This window comes from Suncus etruscus, chromosome 9 (genome assembly GCF_024139225.1).
Source record: "Suncus etruscus isolate mSunEtr1 chromosome 9, mSunEtr1.pri.cur, whole genome shotgun sequence".
Taxonomy (NCBI): Eukaryota; Metazoa; Chordata; class Mammalia; order Eulipotyphla; family Soricidae; genus Suncus; species Suncus etruscus.
The window spans coordinates 61,345,216-61,364,353 of record NC_064856.1 but is presented as its reverse complement, the minus strand read 5'-3'; the positions used below and the strand labels follow the sequence as shown (position 1 = coordinate 61,364,353).

Genomic DNA, 19,138 nt, shown 5'->3' with positions numbered 1-19,138 from the left:
TGTCAATTTATGGTTGAAGGAGAGCTGGGGTGAATATTTTAAGTCATAGACCTACCAGCTTCCTACCTCATCCTGACTGTTTTTGAAGCTGTATGCCCCATTTCTACCGTTATCACTTTGAACATCCGTGCAATAATTTTTGATTGTTTGAAAATTGATAGATTGCAGAAAAGGGGAGTACTGAGTGGGGGACAGAGCACCATATTTTTCATTCTCATAGATACTTAGGAAAAGAGTGTTATCCCATACTTCAGATGCAGAAACTGAGGCACAAGTAAGTTAAAGTCATGGTTAGGCAGAACAGAGTTAGGACCATTAGGAAGCAGTGTGATTTCAAGCCTCCTTTTCTGTTCCTTGCAGTTCATCATAATTTCCCTCTTGGGGGTAGCTTGCTTCTGGCACCCAGTTTAACTTCTGAAGGAGTTTACTGTCTTAGGTAGGTTGGGATTTGGTGTTTGGCTCTAGATTGTGCTGTCCAGTAAAAATTTCTCACAGATCTGCTCTGTTCTATACTATATTCAATACTGATGCATGCCGTTTGTGCACACTTGAAAGGAGAGTGGGTTTATTTAATTTTAATTAACATATTTAAATTTAAGTAGGCACTTGCGACTAGTGCTTACCATATTGGACAGTGCAGGCTAGAGTAAATGTTGGCTGAGCACTTTCTTGGTAAATGTACTGTGTGGGTTGGCTGGCTGGAGAGTTCTCCTTGGGCTAGCCTGGTTTTCATAGAGAAATTGGCTTTAAACTCCACACAACTCAATCAGTAACCAATTTGTTCTGGAATAAGGGACTGTCTGTTATGCCACCATTCTATGAGCAGTGACAGTTTTCAAGTTTGCTTTGGAGACAGATGAATTCTCCAACCCACAAAAGAAACAGAGGAAATGTAGGAGCTATGGGGAAAGAAAGAAAGGAAGCAGAGATTACAAAGCCCAAGCCCAAAGAAACTTATGGGTTGGAGCTCTGGTTACAATCCTCTGATCCTCCCAGTGCTTTCATCTGTTATTCTCATAGGCAGTGCTTCTGGGGATATGCAGATAGGACTTGGTTTCCAAGTTGGAGTTGACAGCAGAGAGTAGATTCCAGAATTAAACCTTTCCTTATCCTTATTGGAATTATAAGGGGCTTCTAGTTGAGAATTGATGCTGCTGCTTTTTATGTGGAACTGATCAGCTTGAGGCTATACTCAGAGTGGGTCTAATTTGGGCTTTGGGGCCATATCATGGGCTCATAGCTTTCAGACTCTGTGACCTGGATGGAGCAAGTTATTTCACCTCTCTGTGTTCAGACTTCTGCTGTAAAGCCAGGCTAGTGTTTGTTTCTACTCTAACGGTTAAGTAAATTAATACATATTTGGCACAGGTTCACCAAAGCTGACGTCCTGGAGAAATCTGCAGCACTGGGATATTGTTGGTGCAAGCCATAAGCTTCCTAGGCAAGCTCAGCACAGTCCTTACCATTTGCCTCCTGCTTTTTCTTTCTTTTCTTTGCTTGATCCCCTGCCCTGACATTTTCTTATTTTCAGAACTCAAAATTCATCTGGGAGCTCTGCAAGAATTTGCCCCAAAATCCTGGGAAAGGATGTCTATTTTCTCATTCTCATCTCCCTGTCTCTGGATATTTATAGTTCTGGATAGAAAAGAGCTGCTTTGATTTCTCAGAATAGTTTCCACAAAAGTGTCGTGTTGAGGGATACAGTGCTGGGGAGAGAGTGTTGGGCTTTACATTGGAGGGTCTGAATTAGATTTCCTCCTAGAAGCTGTGTGACTCTCTCCCTTCCCCCAATTGATGTTAATAACTTGAACTGTTTCCTCCCATGTGAAATGGCAATTGAATAATAGTCCAATGACATCACACATGTAGGTGAGCCCAGCTAACTGGACAGAAAAGACTCCCTCTGCCCATTGAATGTGATATTTCAATTTCTTTTCAGCTTCAATATTCAGTCTCACTGGTTGGGCTCCCTTTCTGCATGAGATCTGGACTGGAACCTGTCCAGGAATATCATTCAGCTATGAGTCAAGATTGAACCCTGGTCTTCCCAGCCTGGTGTTTCCGCTACCACTGGAGCCCAATTTAAACTGTGGGCCGGACCAAACTGCAGAACAGGCTAATTGTACCTTTGAAGAAGGTACATCTGGGAGAGTCAATACAGATTCAGGGAAGCTGGATAGTGACAGTCACAGACTAATGGAGGGAGATCATGCAGACCTTCTTAAGTTTCCCAAGGGCATTTGGGTGGGTAAGGATGGGGGAAGGCAGTGCCTGGGTTTGAGAAACATAAAACTGCTCTCATAGGCAGGCCTTAAACAGGAAGCACCAGGGGAAAAGATGGAAAGCTGAGAGAGCCCAACACACAGGAAACTCAAACAGCCCCCCACTCTGGCTGTGACCTTGACTACAGACTCTGTAGAGCCTGGGGTGGGGTGTGGGGGAGGAAAGCTTTTCCCAGGCCCAGTAACCCAAATGAAATTTTATTTTGTCTCTTTCCTCTATGTGGCCCAGTGAAAATCGACTCTTGCTGCTTCTAGATACCCATCATTAAAATGGGGACTCAAGGCCCAATTCTTAGTATCAGGTGAACTAACTAGAAATTGATTCTTCTATCTGCCACAGGAGTTTGTAATAAGCTTCATAACATTTGCTCATCTGCTGACTGATTTCACCGTTTGCTAAAGCCTTTCTGGGCTGAGCATGGAACATTGAAATATGGCCTCTGGACTTGTTGGACTGGGAGGCTAGCGGAATGATTGCTGGCAGTGGCTTCAGTGACCAGAGCTCCATGGAAACATCCTGAGGTCCCAGTTCTGTCTGCTGGAAGACTCACCATCCTGGGGAGGGACACACACACCTTTACAAAGAGTGTGGTTGTGAGGGTTCGCAGACGAAATGGTTAGAGCCCTGCCCTGCACTTATGCCCTGTGAGGACTCCCTTGGCCATTCGAACCCTGAAGAGCAGGTGTAGTTATAGGGCCCCCTGAAGATTTGCATTGGGATGAAATGTGGTGGTGGGTTGTAACTTCTATTGCCCCAATTGCCACTGTCCTTTTCTGACCTCCACTTCTACGTACATGGTTCCCACTTGTTAGTGAGGGCCAGCAGTTTCTTCTTCTCCCCTGGGGGAGTCCAGGAGTTCTGTGGGTAGTGCCCTATTTCCCTGGCCAGATCACCCTCATGACTCTTTGATCTTAGTAGGCCTGAGAGAGATCCACCTAGCACAGGTCAGCCCTTACTTACACTCCACACCTTCACCATCATCAGGTAGAGGAGTAGGGGCTTTGACTGTAAATTGCCAGGGTGAGTCAATGAAGGAACCAAGCTTTCTTAGACAATTTTATCTCCTTCACTTCCCTAGTATTATTATTGCAACAAGTGAAAATTGCACACACTTTATTGTGGTGTTGGGTTCATCAATGATAGTGCAGCTGGGCTTACATTTAGCATGTGGGACACTGTTGGGTGTTGAAATTGCAATCCCATGCCTGCATGGCATGTACTTTACTGAGCCATACTTGAACCTATTACCATGTGTTTTTTCTCTGATTGTGCTGGGCATTTATTTTTCACACTTGCTTTCTTTCTCATTTTCTCCTTACTACCATTCTGTGTAGTAGATATCCCCCAAATCAGTACTCAGACTGGAATCCTAGTACTGCAATGTTTGCTTTAAACTTGCCCCCAGACCAGTGGCTTATAAAATAACAGTACAAGGATTTGAATCCAGAAAAGCACACTTCCTTTCTCAGTATAAAAATGCTTCATTTTCAGGATGTGTTCATATTTCACATTATAGAGCTATCTGGGTTGCTGTGGGGTCCAGATGAATGGTGGCAAAAGTCCTTTTTTGGGGGTTTCTCATTAGAGAAACCTAATTAGAAGTATCTGCTAGCATAGACTTCCTTTCCCCTCCCTCCTTCCCTCCCTGAAAAAGCACCCCATAGTCTCCAAGTCTGCTGTTTCTTCATGGATTTTTAATAAAGATGATGAATGAACCAAGCATTGATAAGAAAAGGCAAATGGTATTTGGGTTGTGCATTGTTCTGGTGAAATGCATTTTTCACTGTAGGTCTTAAGTGACTTTTTCGTTAAAATGCCATAACGGACGGAAAGGTTAAGTAAAATGTGTTTTCTATGGCAAAAGCATCAACCCAGGGGTCTTTGCAGGACAGACCCCACAGGCAGCCAAGCCACAGCTTTGTTGGATCACTTATGTAAGAGCCATGCCATGCTCTGACAACACCTTCTTCACAGAAAGAAGGTTAGAAGAAGGGTCCCCCAAGAAAGACCTGGTGAGAATCATAGGAAATCAAGTATTCTTGCAGACTCAGGAATGCGGTTCTGTGTGCACATCCATGTGTCCATGCATGTGTCCATGGGCAAGAAGAACTGCCCATGCTGCGTCACTGAAAGCAATGCTCCATGTGGGTGCTCAACTCTCTTTCTTATCTGGATAGATACATCTGGAACCTGAGCCAAGGGTGAGGAGCTAAGGTAGAAGGGAGAGCCCTTCCCAGCTAAATTTCCTCCAGACTCTGCATGGTGTTTCTATAATAGATGACATCCAAGGAGTGGTACAGGATTGATGAACCTGAGGCCCTACAGACATTGGGCACCGTTGGTAAATTGCTTTTTACATGATGCTTATTTTTGCTTACTGACACTACTACCTCTCTTGTGATTTATGATTTGGCAAGATCTGGTCATGCTTCTATTTCCTGCTATATACCCTTTTCTCTTTCTACTGTCAACATAAACTAAGGTATTCTACTTTATAAAACCTGGTTCCAGGTTCTATTCTCAGTACCGGGGGTGGAGTACAGGCATAGTCAAGACTCAGTCTGCCTTTGTGAAGCTACTCCCAGACAAAAGTTAGATTCAGAATCTGACCAAAAGAGATAGCAAAAGCTTGCTCATTCTTCTTCCAACCATTCAGGCTCTACATGGATCTGTGGGAATGGAGATAGCCAGCAGAGAAATTGAGCTTGGGGTTGATCTTAGGAAGGCTTTTGAAGTTGATGGTGGGGTTGAATTTTCAAAGATTGAGTACGAATTTAGCAAGCAAATAGCAAATCTCTGAACTAGTGCTGAAATAAAACTTGCTTGAGGCTGGGCCGTGCTCCTGGAATCCTATGTGGTTTAATTCACTTCCTCCTCAGAAATCCTGTGAGGGAGGTGTTCTTAATATCCTCTTTATTTTCCAAAGGAGGAAGTAGAGGTATAGAGTGATACAGTGGAATTAGGTTAGAACTTGGGTACAGCCCCAGGCAGGCAAGGCCTTCACTTACATGCCTGAGGGCCACTTTGACTATGCTAGGAGGGTGCTCCTCATGGAGCTGAGACTCTAGAACTGGCACTGTCCAAGAATCTGGAGACAGTGCTTAGGGGCCCTGGTATCTACTTCTCCTGTAGCACAGACCGTATTTTCCCCATGAGGCTTGTTTTGACAGTGGGGGAGCAGCACAAATTGCTTTTACCATCTTTCCTGTATCTCCGAATGTGATTTCCTAAAGGGAAGTGGCTAAATCCAGCTGCTTGTCAGGTCAGGAAATGTGAGCTTGGGCTGGATTTTTCATCTCTGCTATTTGTAGAAAGAGGCAAGGATTGTTATAGTGCTGATCCTGATGCAACTTACCTCAGGCATAGGCACATTCAGCATTCCCTGGCATCCGGAGCTGTTTCTGTCCAGACTACTTCCAGGCTCATCCTGCCTACTGCCATAGACTATGGTGAGACACAGAGTTGGGGAATTGCCAGCATTCAGCAGTAGGCCTTAGCCATTCGATTTTTTTCCCAGAGAAAATTGAGGGTTCTCTGCATCTGTTACAAGGTGCTGTCTTTTCTCTTTTAGCTTGTCACCAATTATAAGACTCTTCATTGATTTAGTAATAGTTTTTCAGAGAAAAAAAGAAATACTACTACATTAAACATATACATTGATTTTAAGATTCTTTACTGTTTCAGAAAAAGCTAGAGCACATATTTTACATCTTTGGGCATACAAAATTATATTCTAAAGATTTTTTTTTGGGGGGGTTGGTGGTCAGTGAGCACTTTCGTATAAAGAGTATATCTAAGATGGCCTAAGAGTGGTGCCAGTTAGCACGGGCCAAGGGAGGGTGTGTAGAAAGAAACTCACATCTGACCAAATTGTCTCAGTTTTCTATAGCTTCAGTCATCCACGCCCACTTAGGAGATACTTCAATAACTCAAAACACTCATTCAGTCTTCAGTTGAGCTTGACAAATAATCAGCACCCACTTCAGGCTGGGAAGTGTTGAACTCTGTGGATGTGTGAGAAGCTGCAGAGATTATCAGATACCCTGGTTCATATGCTTAGATGTTGGGTGTTTCCTGGCTATGGAGAGTGAAGTATCTTGCTCTTGGAGTCAGGTATCTCCCAATGTGTTGCATTATCTCCATGGGTTCCAAATTCTTATTCTATATGGCGAGGACACAAAATAATAAAGGTGCTGGGTAATTATGATTATTATTGTTATTATTCAGTTACTGAATGCTTAGCAAAGGCTCTACCATTATTCTGTGTCTAGGAAAGATTACTTTATTTAATCCTCACAGTAATATTATGTAAATACTGTTATTGTCTCCATTTTTTAGGAGAGAAAATGGGGCTTAGGGTATATTGGTAATTTTTCCGAAGTCACACAGATAGCTAGTAAGCAGCAGGCTAAGGTGTGAATTTAATCTTACTGCTTAAAGGGTTAGCAATGAGGATACTAAGTTTGAACAATATCAGTGCATTAGGAGGGCCAGAGATCCCAAGTTGTGCTCTGAAGACCTGGAGCTACTCCAGGCACCAACATTTCAATACAACTTACCCAGTATGCAATTATGATTGGACCCTGCAGTGATGGGCATTGCTTGGGCCACCTTGGTATTGCTTATGCTGGGGATCAAATTGGAATTCACAGCATAAAAGTAGGTGCCATAAGCAATGTACTATCTATTCAACCATTAGCTAGTACATGATTTAAAAGTCAACATATTCTTCAACCCTTTTAAGAATAGAAGATAACATAGAGCTCTAAGAGTAAAACTGTTAAGACTAGTCTTTCTAGTTCGAGAGAAGTAAGTCTCAGGACCACTCCTGGACAGGGACTATGAATGTTTCTGTGTTGTACGTAAGAATCAAATAGTGAGAAAACAGCTACATTGAACATTCTCGAAGGACTGGCAGTGTTGATGTCCTTAGGGTCATCATGTTAGGTCTTGGGTCTGAAAGCAGGACCTCTTAGAGAATTGGCCTCCTGGGAAGAACTGATGGAACTCTATTTTTTTCTATCTAATATTCTAGAATTATATGTCCAACAAATAAAATATTTTATAGTAATAAAGTATTTACTCCTGTTTCTTTATGTTATTTTTTGGGGGGAGCTCCTAGTGGAGCTCAGGGGTTACTCCTGACTCTGTGCTCAGAATCACTCCTGTCAGACTTGAGGGACCATATGGGATGCCAGGGATCGAACCCAGTTCTGTCCTGGGTCAGCTTCATGTAAGGCAAATGCCCTACCTCTGTGCTATCACTTATGTTCTTGAAGTGATAAGACAGTACTGAAATAACATTGGCAGTTATCTGAGACTATACTATAATATTTTTGGGTGTTACTCAAAACTGGATAGCATTAGCCACTAGATTGATGAAAGAGCACGATTGTTGGCATGGCAACACCATAAGGTGCTCATTCCTGCAAAAAGAAATAGGTTCTGCTCTTCTACTTTTGGAGATTCAGGGGCCTGCCAAGTTCCAGATGCTGGTGACTGGCATCAGGCCAGACTTGTGGCATGGTCTGCCATTCAACTTCCATATGCCAACTGCAAAAATCCTCAACAGAGAGAGCAAGCTGGTACTCATGGGAACTTGAATGTTCATGTTAATGTTTTTTTACTCAAGGGTATCCTCTGTATAGATGGAAATGTGGCTCACTTATCACCTGTTAGGTCTGCTACACAGTCACCTGCAGAGTGAACTGGAGACATGCTCCAGTGGCATATTTGCAAACCTGATGGTGGTGCTTCATGTGGGTATCGGTACTTTTGTGTCTGGGTGCAGGACATATACAGCTCAACCCTAGAGGCAAAGAAGTGACATCCCCTAAAACACTATTTCTCAATTTTTTGTTCTCCATGTTGTCCCCTTAGTCTCAGGCCATGACCCTCCACTGATGTGTTGTTTGCTTATTTCCCCCTTGGAATATCCTGGACACCCATAAGGGGCCATAGTGTGTTCACTGGCTCTCCAGCCTGCTGAGTCCTGACAGCTAATTTAACCACATGATACAGTCTCACCATTGTGCCTAGCACTTCCTGCAGTGGCATGAGAGTTGGAATACTCAGTGCATTTCTGCCTCTACCTTTTTGTGTTTGTGGGAAAATTCTGCTCTCATTTCTAGGCCTCGAGATCCTCCACAAAGCCTCAAGTGTTTATCCAGAGTGGCTTCTTCCATACTACACACTCCGTGTGGTTGATTAGTTGCTTTCCTAAACTTGGCACTGTTGATCTACTGATTTCTGACATTTGGTATCTGTTCCATTTAAAATATCAGGCTGCAATAAAAAGCAAACCAGGTTGCTGGCCATGTAGCCCCTGCTATGTATACATTCAGACCACAGTTTTTCCTGTGGTATGCTGAGTCTATTGAAAAGAGTCCATCTATGTAGATGCATGTCTGTAACCAGGATGTTCCTTTTAAACTGAGCTCTAGCCTATGCTTTGAGGAGGCCCTGGCTAAGGGAGATAGCTGTTTGAGTTCTCATCTAATAGTTCTGTTTAAGAAATTGGTCTTCTGTTTAAATTGGTCTGACAAGCTATATCTTTAATGAATACATTGTTTGTTTGTTAATTTCCGAAAGTTACTATAGCCAGGAACCATGAAGAATTTGGTTTAACAGAAGTAAATTCCTTCATGGTTCTGGAAGATGGAGGTCAAAATATGGGTGTTAGCAGGGCTGAGCTGCCTCTGATGGGTCTAGAAAGAAACCTTCCTCTGGACAAAGGTGTCATCATCCTTGGCTTTCCTTGGATTGTGGATGCATCTCTCCAATCTCTGCCTCCTCCCAACATGTCTGTTTTCTTTGCTTATGCCCATCACTGATACAACACTGATCCTACCTTACCTTTAATTTTTTTTTTTTTTTGTTTTTGGGCCACATATGATGTGCTCAGGAATTACTCCTGGCAGGTTCAGGGACTATAAGGTATGCTGAGAATTAAACCCTGGTCAGCTATGTGCAAGGCAAATTCCTACACTGTACTATTGCTCTGGCCCTGATCCAATGTTTTCTTAGATAAATATATCAATTTCCAAATAAGGTCACATTTAAGGCTTTAGATGGATATGACATTACACCACCCAGTAAAGCATTACCTCTGGGCTCCTAGTGTTTACCCTTCTATTAGTGATCAGGAATGCCTTCATAGCTTTGTAGTTTAAAGTCAAGTCTTTACTTTTTAGGAACTGGAACTGTAAGCTTCCGGGTGCCAATACCTGACCTTTCGTTCTGTTCTCTAAGAACTCCTGAAGCACTAAAATCACTCTGGCAAATTCTCTTAGTGTCAGGAATCTAGAATAGAAGATGTACCTCATTTAGATAGCCCAGTGGCCCTTTTCAACCTCTTGAAATACCAGGAGCTTCTCTTCATTTATCATCCAACAAATGGTGAGCGCCTTCTGTGTGCTTCTGCATGTTAGCATTGGAACTCTCTGAGAATTATAGTGATGGATCTTTTCTTTCTGCAGTGGTCACAGATTTCAAAAAAGCCTAAGCAGAGGAATATAAAACAAAGTGCCATGCTGTGAGAAGCGCCATAAAAGATCAAATCCTGGAAGATGGGGAAGCTCCTGGTTTAGGAGTCCATGATTGTTCAGTGCTTAGCAGTAGATTAGAGTCAGATCAGGGGTTTACAGTGTCAAGCATAGCTGTATGACAGTTCAAATTTGTTTCCAGACCTTGGCCATCTGACAGCCAAGTAGAGTGCCCATTCTATTCCAGATGCCACCATTTTTAGCTGGAGTGAAGGCAGGATGCTTTCTGAACACACCTCTCACAATGGAGATTATCTGAGATGAGGTTGCCAGGCACTTTAAGACCTTTTAAGTCAAGGAAGGCAGCATAGTGAATGGGAAAGAGGATGACTTTTCTGTTTTTTTTTTTAGATCAGCATGGCTCTGTGACCTTTTGCAAGTAATTTAACTTCCCTGAGCTCCGTTGCCTTTCTAAAAAATGAGAATACAAAATTCAGAGCTGATAGGGTGCCTATCCTGCATGGAGCTGACCTGGGTTTGATCCCCGGCACCTCATATCCCCTGAGCCTGTCAGGAGTGATCCCTGAGTGAAGAGCTAGGAGTAGCCCCTGAGTACCACTGGGTATGCCCACCCCCCCCCAAAAAAAAAAAACAGAAAAAAAGAAGAAGAAAAGGGAATCCAATTGCCCACTTCACAGAGCACTATAGTGTATCTGACTGATAGTCACATTCACTACTAAACAAACATCCCAGGAGACAGTTGCACTTTGCTTATCTAAGAAGCTTCTAGAATTTTTTCCTGGGCACATAGTGACGGTGGAAGAAATAACATGACTAGATGGGGGCAAATGTAGTGAAAGGCTGACTATACCTAGCTTCTGCTGATCTGAGTACCTAGAAGTCATGAGGGGCAACTCTTTCCTGACCTCCCTCTTTTTTGTAGGATATAGAGCCCAAAGGAAGTGGGTAATTGCCAGTTTGTGTGGAAGCTGTCTAAGAATGCTTTTATCAGGTGCAGGACCAACTGTTGGGATGTTGCAAGGGCCAGGAATTATTTTGCAGAGAATATTTAGATTTGCCCAAAACAAACAGAGCGAGTTAAAGTCAGAAACTAGAACCTCAGCTGGTTTTGTCACAGGAGACTCAGGCTCGATACATATTCCACATACCCACTTCCAGGTGATGCTATAGCGATAATACTTCTTGAAGCACTGGAGCATGAGTTTAGCTGTGGCTGGAGGAGATAAAGCACTCTGTTCCTAGGAGATGTTTACACTGAGTTAGAAAAATGCTTGAGAATGAGATGTGATAAAAGAAGCCCCTGAAGCTGGCTTCCAAAGAGGAATCTTTTGAGCATGAATGATACAGGTGAGCAAGAGTGGATGGAATGAGGTTACCTCTTCTCTGGGCAGCTATGGGCATATGCACCTTCAGAGTACATAATAAGTCTCATCATTAGGAATCCTTGGTTCAAGCCCTATTTCTTAGAGTCTTTGGGTCTCAGTTTTCAGATCTGTAAAATGGGTATGCCAATATATACCTTTCATTTAGTTGTTGGCAGGAATTAATTTAATTAGTAATTTAAGGAGTCTAGCAAGGTGCCTATAAAATTTGAGTAAAGGATTTGTTTTCCATTGCTAGTCATTCTTGCCTACATCTTCTAGGTACCTCACTCTTGAGGGGGGCATTTAGGAGTGAGAGGGTGGAAGAAAGAGACTCAGACCAACACCATTTGCAATAGGGCCCTGCAAGTCTAAATTTGGTTAAACTCGCTCCAGTCTTAACCCTTGGCAATATAGAAGGAGGCAATGGGCTGTAGAAGCCACCCAGTAAAACCAGCCATACTTGCTATAGCAATCGTGAGCTGGTGCCAATTCCCTAATTGTCTTCCACAGGACTCTAGTTTCTTGTCTCCCATTTTCCTCCCACTGCCAATGGAGTTCTAGGGGAAAAGAACATCTGAAACCCTTTCATTGGGCATGAGCTAAATTCATGAATGCAATCAAGATTTTTTGACATTTTATGAGAAGAGTTATTTTAAGGTGTCCAAACTAAATATGATCCCAAAGGTGATCAGATTTTAACCATCTTCCAACACCTTTACTTCCCACAACATAAGGCAAACAACACTGGTCAAATCATCGATGGAAGGTAAAATGGAAAACTTTCTAGAGAGTCTTAATTATAGGTGTTTGATGGGGTATTTTAAGTCAGGGTAATCCCCCCCCACATATGCATTCATAAACATATACATAGTTTTTCATAAACATATACATAGTCATGTTTTTCTCAGCTACTCTGAAAAAACAGACAAAACAGTGGAGACAGCTTTAGGGTATGAGATGAGTTGGAGCAGAGTGGAACAAGACTTTATACCCCCATCAGCTAACTGAGGATCCCTCTAAGGCAGCTTCGAAGAAAGGACTGACACTAGGAAATACCAGTGTTAGCTCTGTGCCAAGAGCTTCTATTTAGGCTACTGTCCCAGGGTGGAGAGCTGAACAGGAATGCAATGGCCACAGAGGGATAGTGACCCCAAGGATCAGTTCACTAGAAGCAGATTCCACTGCCCACCCCCTCTCGTCCCAGGGTGTACCTTCCTTTTTTTCCGGAAGTGCTGAGGCAGAGCCAGCAGCTATGAGGAATGAGGGGAGCGGTCATCAGTGGGTAATTACACACGTTTCAGGCTGTCGGAGCGGAAGCTGCTATGCCTTACGCTGCAGATTCTCTGGTGCTCCCGTAGGGAGTGCCCATGCATTTTCTAGGACTTAAATGGATTTCTGGGCCACATTTGCGAACTTGCAATCAGGGACATGGCAGGCGACTATGGCACCCAGCAGTGTACAATTGCAGCTCAGCAGAAAGCAAAACTTTGAAGGAGGACTGCTCAGTGGGCTTGGGAGGGGCCAGCTGGTTAGGGCTCTTGTGGGATGGAGAACTTGGGGGGATCTGAGGGAGCTAATGGCTTCACTAGGTTGTTTTCTGTTTCTCCTTTCAGTGTATTTTAGAGGCACTGCCATTCCAAATCAGGTTCTCTATATGGGGAGTGGCAAACAGGCAGGACAAAATCCATTCCCCTCTCATATACACTCTGAGGCTGTGCATGCGGAGTCTAGCTAAGTTCTTTTGATCTTGGGCACAGGGCAGGAAGGGCCAAGTAGATAGAAACAGGCTTGGTGAAAATCCAGGCAACAGAAGGCCCGAAGTTTGCTCAGAACTCAGTGCCCATCCTGGGCACAGAAGGATGATCCAAATCAAAGATGGCAGAGGTGTGATCAAGAAATGGGAACTGGAATGGCTAAGGATGTGGCTCAGCTGTGGAGCACTCAATTCACAACACTACCACCCCCTGAAGAGGTTATTTTAAAAAAAGGTTGGGGGATAAGCATAGATGTATGGAAGAAAGGAAGGAATGGAAGGAAAGAAGGGGGAGGGAAGGAGGGAGGTAAGGGAAGAAGGGAAAGAGGGAGGTAAGAAAGATCAGTCAGAACATTAGGATAATTTTTAAACTCAAAACTTTCTCCAAGGGCCCGGAGAGATAGCACAGCGGTGTTTGCCTTGCAAGCAGCCGATCCAGGACCTAAGGTGGTTGGTTGGAATCCCGGTGTCCCATATGGTCCCCCGTGCCTGCCAGGAGCTATTTCTGAGCAGACAGCCAAGAGTAACCCCTGAGCACCACAGGGTGTGGTCCAAAAACCAAAAACCAAAACAAACAAACAAAAAAAACTTTCTTCAAATCCCCTGGAAGGCTAGTTAAAGTGCATATTTCTGGGCCCTGCCCCATTTATGGTCTGACTGTTTTGCTGCAGAGTGGGGGGCCTATAATATTCAGGAGGCTTAGGGGATTCTGGTTGGCCCCGAATTGGCAGCTTAAGAGCTACTGCTTTAGACAAAAACAGGCAAAGCTCAGGCAAAGCTCAAGGGTTCAACCTAGGCACCTAGAGCTGGATTTGGGGGATTGCTCATGATGGTTGTGCCAATCTGTCAGCCCCAAAGACTATTTGAGGAAACAAAAGGTTGGTCTTAGTGTGTACTGGCTCAGCATGTGAGTGAGCTTCACCAAAATAGAAGGGGTCAGGGTTAGTACACAGAAGTCATAGCTAGTACTGGGTTAGATCATCAAGGATCTTTGCTTTCCTGAATAAAACAACTAAAGCATGAAGGAGCTCAAATGAGGATTCCACCAAAAGCAGGTTCTCTCCATCAAGGGTGTTGGAGCTGCACTGACATCTCCCTCTGCTCTGCCTATGTAAGCCTTTTTTGGAGCTGGCCCCAGGCTGTGCTTAAAATGCACTTCCTTCTAGTTCATTCCAGCCATGAAACAAAACTTTCCATGGCTGAGAGGCTTGCTCCAAAGCTCACAGCCATGGGGCTTCCAGGTGGGATTTGAAATTTGTTCTTCCAATAACTTCTCAATAGCCATGATACACTCCTCTTCAGGGCCAGTCCCTGTGCTGGACATGGAGATGAATTCAAATCTCTGTATTCAAATCTCTGCTTTTTTCACACAGTGGACAGGCAGGACATAAATACAATATGGCAACTGCTCCTGTGAACCTCTGAATAAAGATTAATGGGGGTTCAAATAGGGGATGATTCATGTCCCTGTAGCCTCAGGCTCCATGTCACAGACTGATCCTTCCAGGTGAGTAAACAAGAGGCTCAACTATCCTCTGAGATTTACTCTAGCCCAGAAGCTCCTGTATGGAGGGAAGGCAGTGACCAGCCAGTGGTAAGACATGATCTGCAGGCTTCCTTCCCCCCACCAAAGTCCTGTCCTTAGGGCAGATCACCATTCCCAGTGGCACCTGCTCTTATGCTGTGTTGTCTTCCCTTTCCCTGGAAGACTTGTGGCCACATTGGGCCTAGTTGGCAGTAGACACTCAGACCAGAGTGTATTTGCAAAGATGTTTTCCTCTCTCAAGATCCTGGATTCAGCTGCCTCCTGGAATGTTCTCCACTACTTATGAACTCCATCCCTCAGCCTTTCCAGAGCATTTGGCCTACTTTGTTCTTGCCAGGGGAGAGAGCTGGAACCATCATGGCTCAGGCAAAGCTTTGGCATCTTTAACTTCAAGGAAGACTAAAGAGCATAAAGGGAGTGGAAATTTCCAGGCTTTGGGAGCCTATGAAGTCCTCAGGCCTTAGCTGCTCTGAGGATGAGGATGAGGCAGTTTGAGTTGGGACATCTGTTTCTCTGACTGCTATTGCATTAAAAAATGTTTATATATTATATGTATATAGTTATATATATGCACACAAACTAAACTGCTATATATACATACATACACATATATAGCAAATGTATTTTTCCTCAGAGACAGAGTTGTACTGACCCACTTTAAAAAGTTTATCTTTTTCAAATAAAATGAATTAATTATAAGACATTTGGAAAGGATATTTTAGTGTTTTTCTTTTTGTATTTGAGGAGTTTTTGGTCTCTTTAAAATTTAATTTTATTTTTGAACTATAGTTAAGTCATCCACTAAAATGTAACTGCTTCTGAGAAAATCTCCTCCAGTTCTAGGAAGGTGTAAATTCCCCATAGCACATCCATATTCTATGCTCTCTATTCCCTCTCTGGTGCTTAATGTAAAACAATCACATTCATTAGAATAACTGTTTGCTCATTTGCCCTTTGGCATTCAAGATGGCAGCCACTAGCTAAAAGTGGTTAATTATATTGAGCAAAGTTAGATAAGATGGAAAAATTTAGCTCCTAAGTTGCACTAGTGTCAAACGCTCAAATAGCCACATATAGATGGATGCAGGGATGGATATTTCTTTTTTTCTTTTATTTTTCTGTTTTTAGATCAGACTGGGCCATACTCAGGGATTACTCCTGACTCTGCACTCAGGAATCACTTCTGGCAGGCTCAGGGGACTATATGGGATGCCAGGGAATCAAACCCTGCATCATACAAGGCAAACTCCCTATCCACTGTACTACCATGCAGACAACCAGGGATGGACAGTTCTTTTACAGAGAGTTGTACTGGTCTTGTACTTGCTCTGATCCAGACCATACACAGTCTGAGGATCTAATAAAATGTATTCAATACTTTTTATGAGTGTGAAAGAAAAAGAGAGAGAGAGAAGAGAAGGGAAGAGAAGGAAGAAAGGGAACAAGGAAGAAAGGATAAAGGAGGTAAGGAAGGAGGAAAGGAGGTAGAGTGAAATGGAGTTCAGAAGACTAGAGCCAAGGAGATTAGAAGCAGTCATGCTGTATCTTTCCTCTGGATGACCTTGGAGGGTAACACTCTAGTGCTGGTTAGTTTTCATCTCTAGGGCTGCCACCAAAGTCCTGTCCTTAGGGCATATCATCCTTCTCAGTGGCATTTGCTCCTACTCTGTGTTGTCTTCTCTTTCCCTGGAAGATTATTGTGGCCACATTGGGACTGGTTGGCAGCAGACACTCAGACCAGAACAAGCACTTGACTTTGTTTCCCATACTAGTGCATTAGGGTAGGCTGACTAAGGAAGGAAGATATACTCACAAGTATTTGTGTAGACTGAACTCTTCTTGAGGGTGAATGAAGGAAGGGACATTGCTTGAGGTCTCAGAGTAGCCAATGGGGTTGTAGTTAGCTAGAAGAATCTAAATATCTGGCAACCATGGAGTAAAACAAACACTACTTGTGTGCAGTGTGGAGAAGGAACTGGAAATGAGTTGGAGGAGTTGTTGGCTAGAAAGCTGCCCATGGACCTCAGACTGGAAGGTCAGGACAGATACAAGGGAAATTTTAGAGCCAAAAATATATTTTGTCAGTGCCAATATCACTTAAGGACTAGGATCACACACTTTATTCAAATGAAAACAACTCCTTCGTATTTTCAAGCATATGAGATAGATGGCTCCTTGTGCAGTAAGCATCATGGAGCCCTGGATAGCTCTTTGATAAACAGACCATGACTTTGTAGGTCATCTGATCTCACACACTTGACACTGCAGCTAAAATTCAGTGTGCCAATGGTTCAAGCAAGAGAGAGGTATGTTCTCTCTCACACCTTCAAGAACTCTAGGGCTGATCTAGCCCAATAACAGTCACTGGATTCTTCTTAGCTTTTATCTGGCATCCTCAACCTGAATCTTCCAATTCATGGACCGAAGTGGCTGCTACAGCTCTGGCCATTCTGTATACATTCTAGCTACGAAGAACAAGGAGTGAAGTACACATCTTTTTCCTTTAAGAGCAATTCAAGGGATTGATACATGCCACTTTCTCTTGTTTCCTATTGTCCAGAGTACCCTACTATTTCATAGCCATGTGTGACTTTCCTGCAGCTATGGAAATGCAGCCTCTTCTTGGAGCAGTCATGTGCTCTGCTGTAAATTGGGAGCTCTAATGAGCAGCGTCTGCCTTGACAGTTAATAGGAAGTGCATTAGCGTTGGAGGGAGTACAGATGAAGCATCTATTGTCCACCAGGAAAACATCAACCATGATTAGTAGGAAAAAGTTTTATATTTGTGTGGAATCTTCTTCCAGTACACAGCTCTATTTATTGAATTTACAGACACTGTCTCAGAATGGTGATTTTAGCATACAAAAGTAGGGCTGGCTGAGCTGGGAACAATGATCCACTGGGCATGTGTTTACTCTTTGTGTGTCTGGTCTGACTATCTTTCAAACCTTGTTTGTTTCTGCAATTGTTACTGAAGTCAGAAGGGATGTGTCTCAAGCAGTAGAGACCATTCCCTCATGGGAGAGAGAGACCCTAGATTCCATTTCTGGTTTCCCCAGTCTCTGAGCATGGCTGGGCCAAAGCCCTGGGATACAAGCTCCAACATAGTAATAAAAATAACACAATATGTGAAGCCTTTGAGGAGTGATTAAGTTGTGAGGTGGAGCACTAGAGAGGACACAAGCACCCTGATGTAATCAGTTCCAGAGAGATCCTAGATCCTGCCATCGACTGGACACAGGCAGGGGTGATAGAAAGGTCCAAGGATGTGGCCTTCCTACAACATAGCCACTCCTGCACATTGATCTAAGCCACCCAACTTTCAAAACCATGAGAAATGAATATATGTAGCTTCTAAGCTTCCCTGATTTTAGTATTTAGTTACGGCAGCTCAAACAATTTAAGTCTGTAACAGGGAAGCTAGTCCCTACCAGAATCTGGGGCATAACCAGCTCTTGAGGCCAGGGGCCTTTCCATTGAGCTCCTGTCATTGCCTATTCTTTCAGACAGTCAGGGAAGTGGCCCAGAACACTTTTCTGTGTGAGAGATGGGAGACCCCTGCACTGCATCCTTCTAGCAATGCTTATACTTAAGGAGGTGCATCCCAGATCAGCAAGACTGGAAATCACTTAGCATTTTCCCTAATGAAGGCTCTAAAAACATCCAAGTCACAGCAAAGCTCAAATGCTCTGGAAGGTGGTAGCACAGAGACCTGGAAAGCCATCTTGGAAATAATGTGCCTCAATGATGAAGCACTGACCACATCCCAGTCTGCCTACTTCTTTATGTAATGTTCTGACTTGCAACCAACTTTTGAGGAAGGCTATTTGCTCTCAGTCAGGCCTTAAGGGACAAATAGATCTCTAAAAGAACAGGCAGAAATAGTGGCAAGAAGAAAGGACCAGGTTGCTAGGAGAGGACAGGAGTCCAGGGCTGATGCTGTCAGGCTTGGTCGGTCAGGCATGGGAAGGTCTCAGAGAAGGGGTCTAGTTGGTTGAAAATGGAGTTGCTGCAGAGGTGGGGGATGGATGCCAGTTCAGGAAGGATCATGGGTTAATCTGGCTTTATCCACCTGCCGTGAAAAGCCATGGCAGTTTGTGATTGAGAAAGAAGGCTCTGGTTGAGGATGGCTGGTGATGGTAAGAGGGAAGGAAGAACGCCCTGGAGGGATGTGTGGGGCTAAAGACATACTGAGAAAGGCTGTAAGGAACCCTAGTTTCATAATGGGGCCTAGAAAATAATTCCAGTTTCCTGTTTTAGATACCTCCAGTGGGGTATGGTAAGTCAAGGGAGAGGGCAGAAGCTGAAGCTTTCTGCAGGCAATTCTTCATTTAGGAGGTGTTATTCAGATGTTTTGAGCAGCAGAGGGACAATAGCTTGTAGGTGACAGGCCTGCTCATGTGTTGCACCGGCCAGCACAACACGATCTCAAGGATCAGCTCTCAGGAGGCAATGCCACCATGATGGAACTGGATGTGGGACAGTCAGGAATACCTGTCACTTGTCCTTGTTTCCTTAGGAGCCAAACCATCTCTAAATCATTACATTTCTGTTTATTGAAGTGACACTTGAAAGGAAAATTAGAGCACTGCACAAACCTTTCAGCAAAGCGGCTACGTTTTAGAAGACCGGGAGGGTTTCTACCCTCTTGACTCTGTGTAAGTGAAGAGACCTGCTGTCATTCACC

General features: G+C 43.7%; 1 protein-coding gene across 1 annotated transcript in view; it reads left to right on the top strand.

The window, feature by feature from the left end:
- The window catches only part of GALNT18 (polypeptide N-acetylgalactosaminyltransferase 18), a 345,921-nt gene that overhangs the window by 61,069 nt on the left and 265,714 nt on the right, over positions 1–19,138 (top strand). The gene's annotated exons all lie outside the window — the stretch shown is intronic.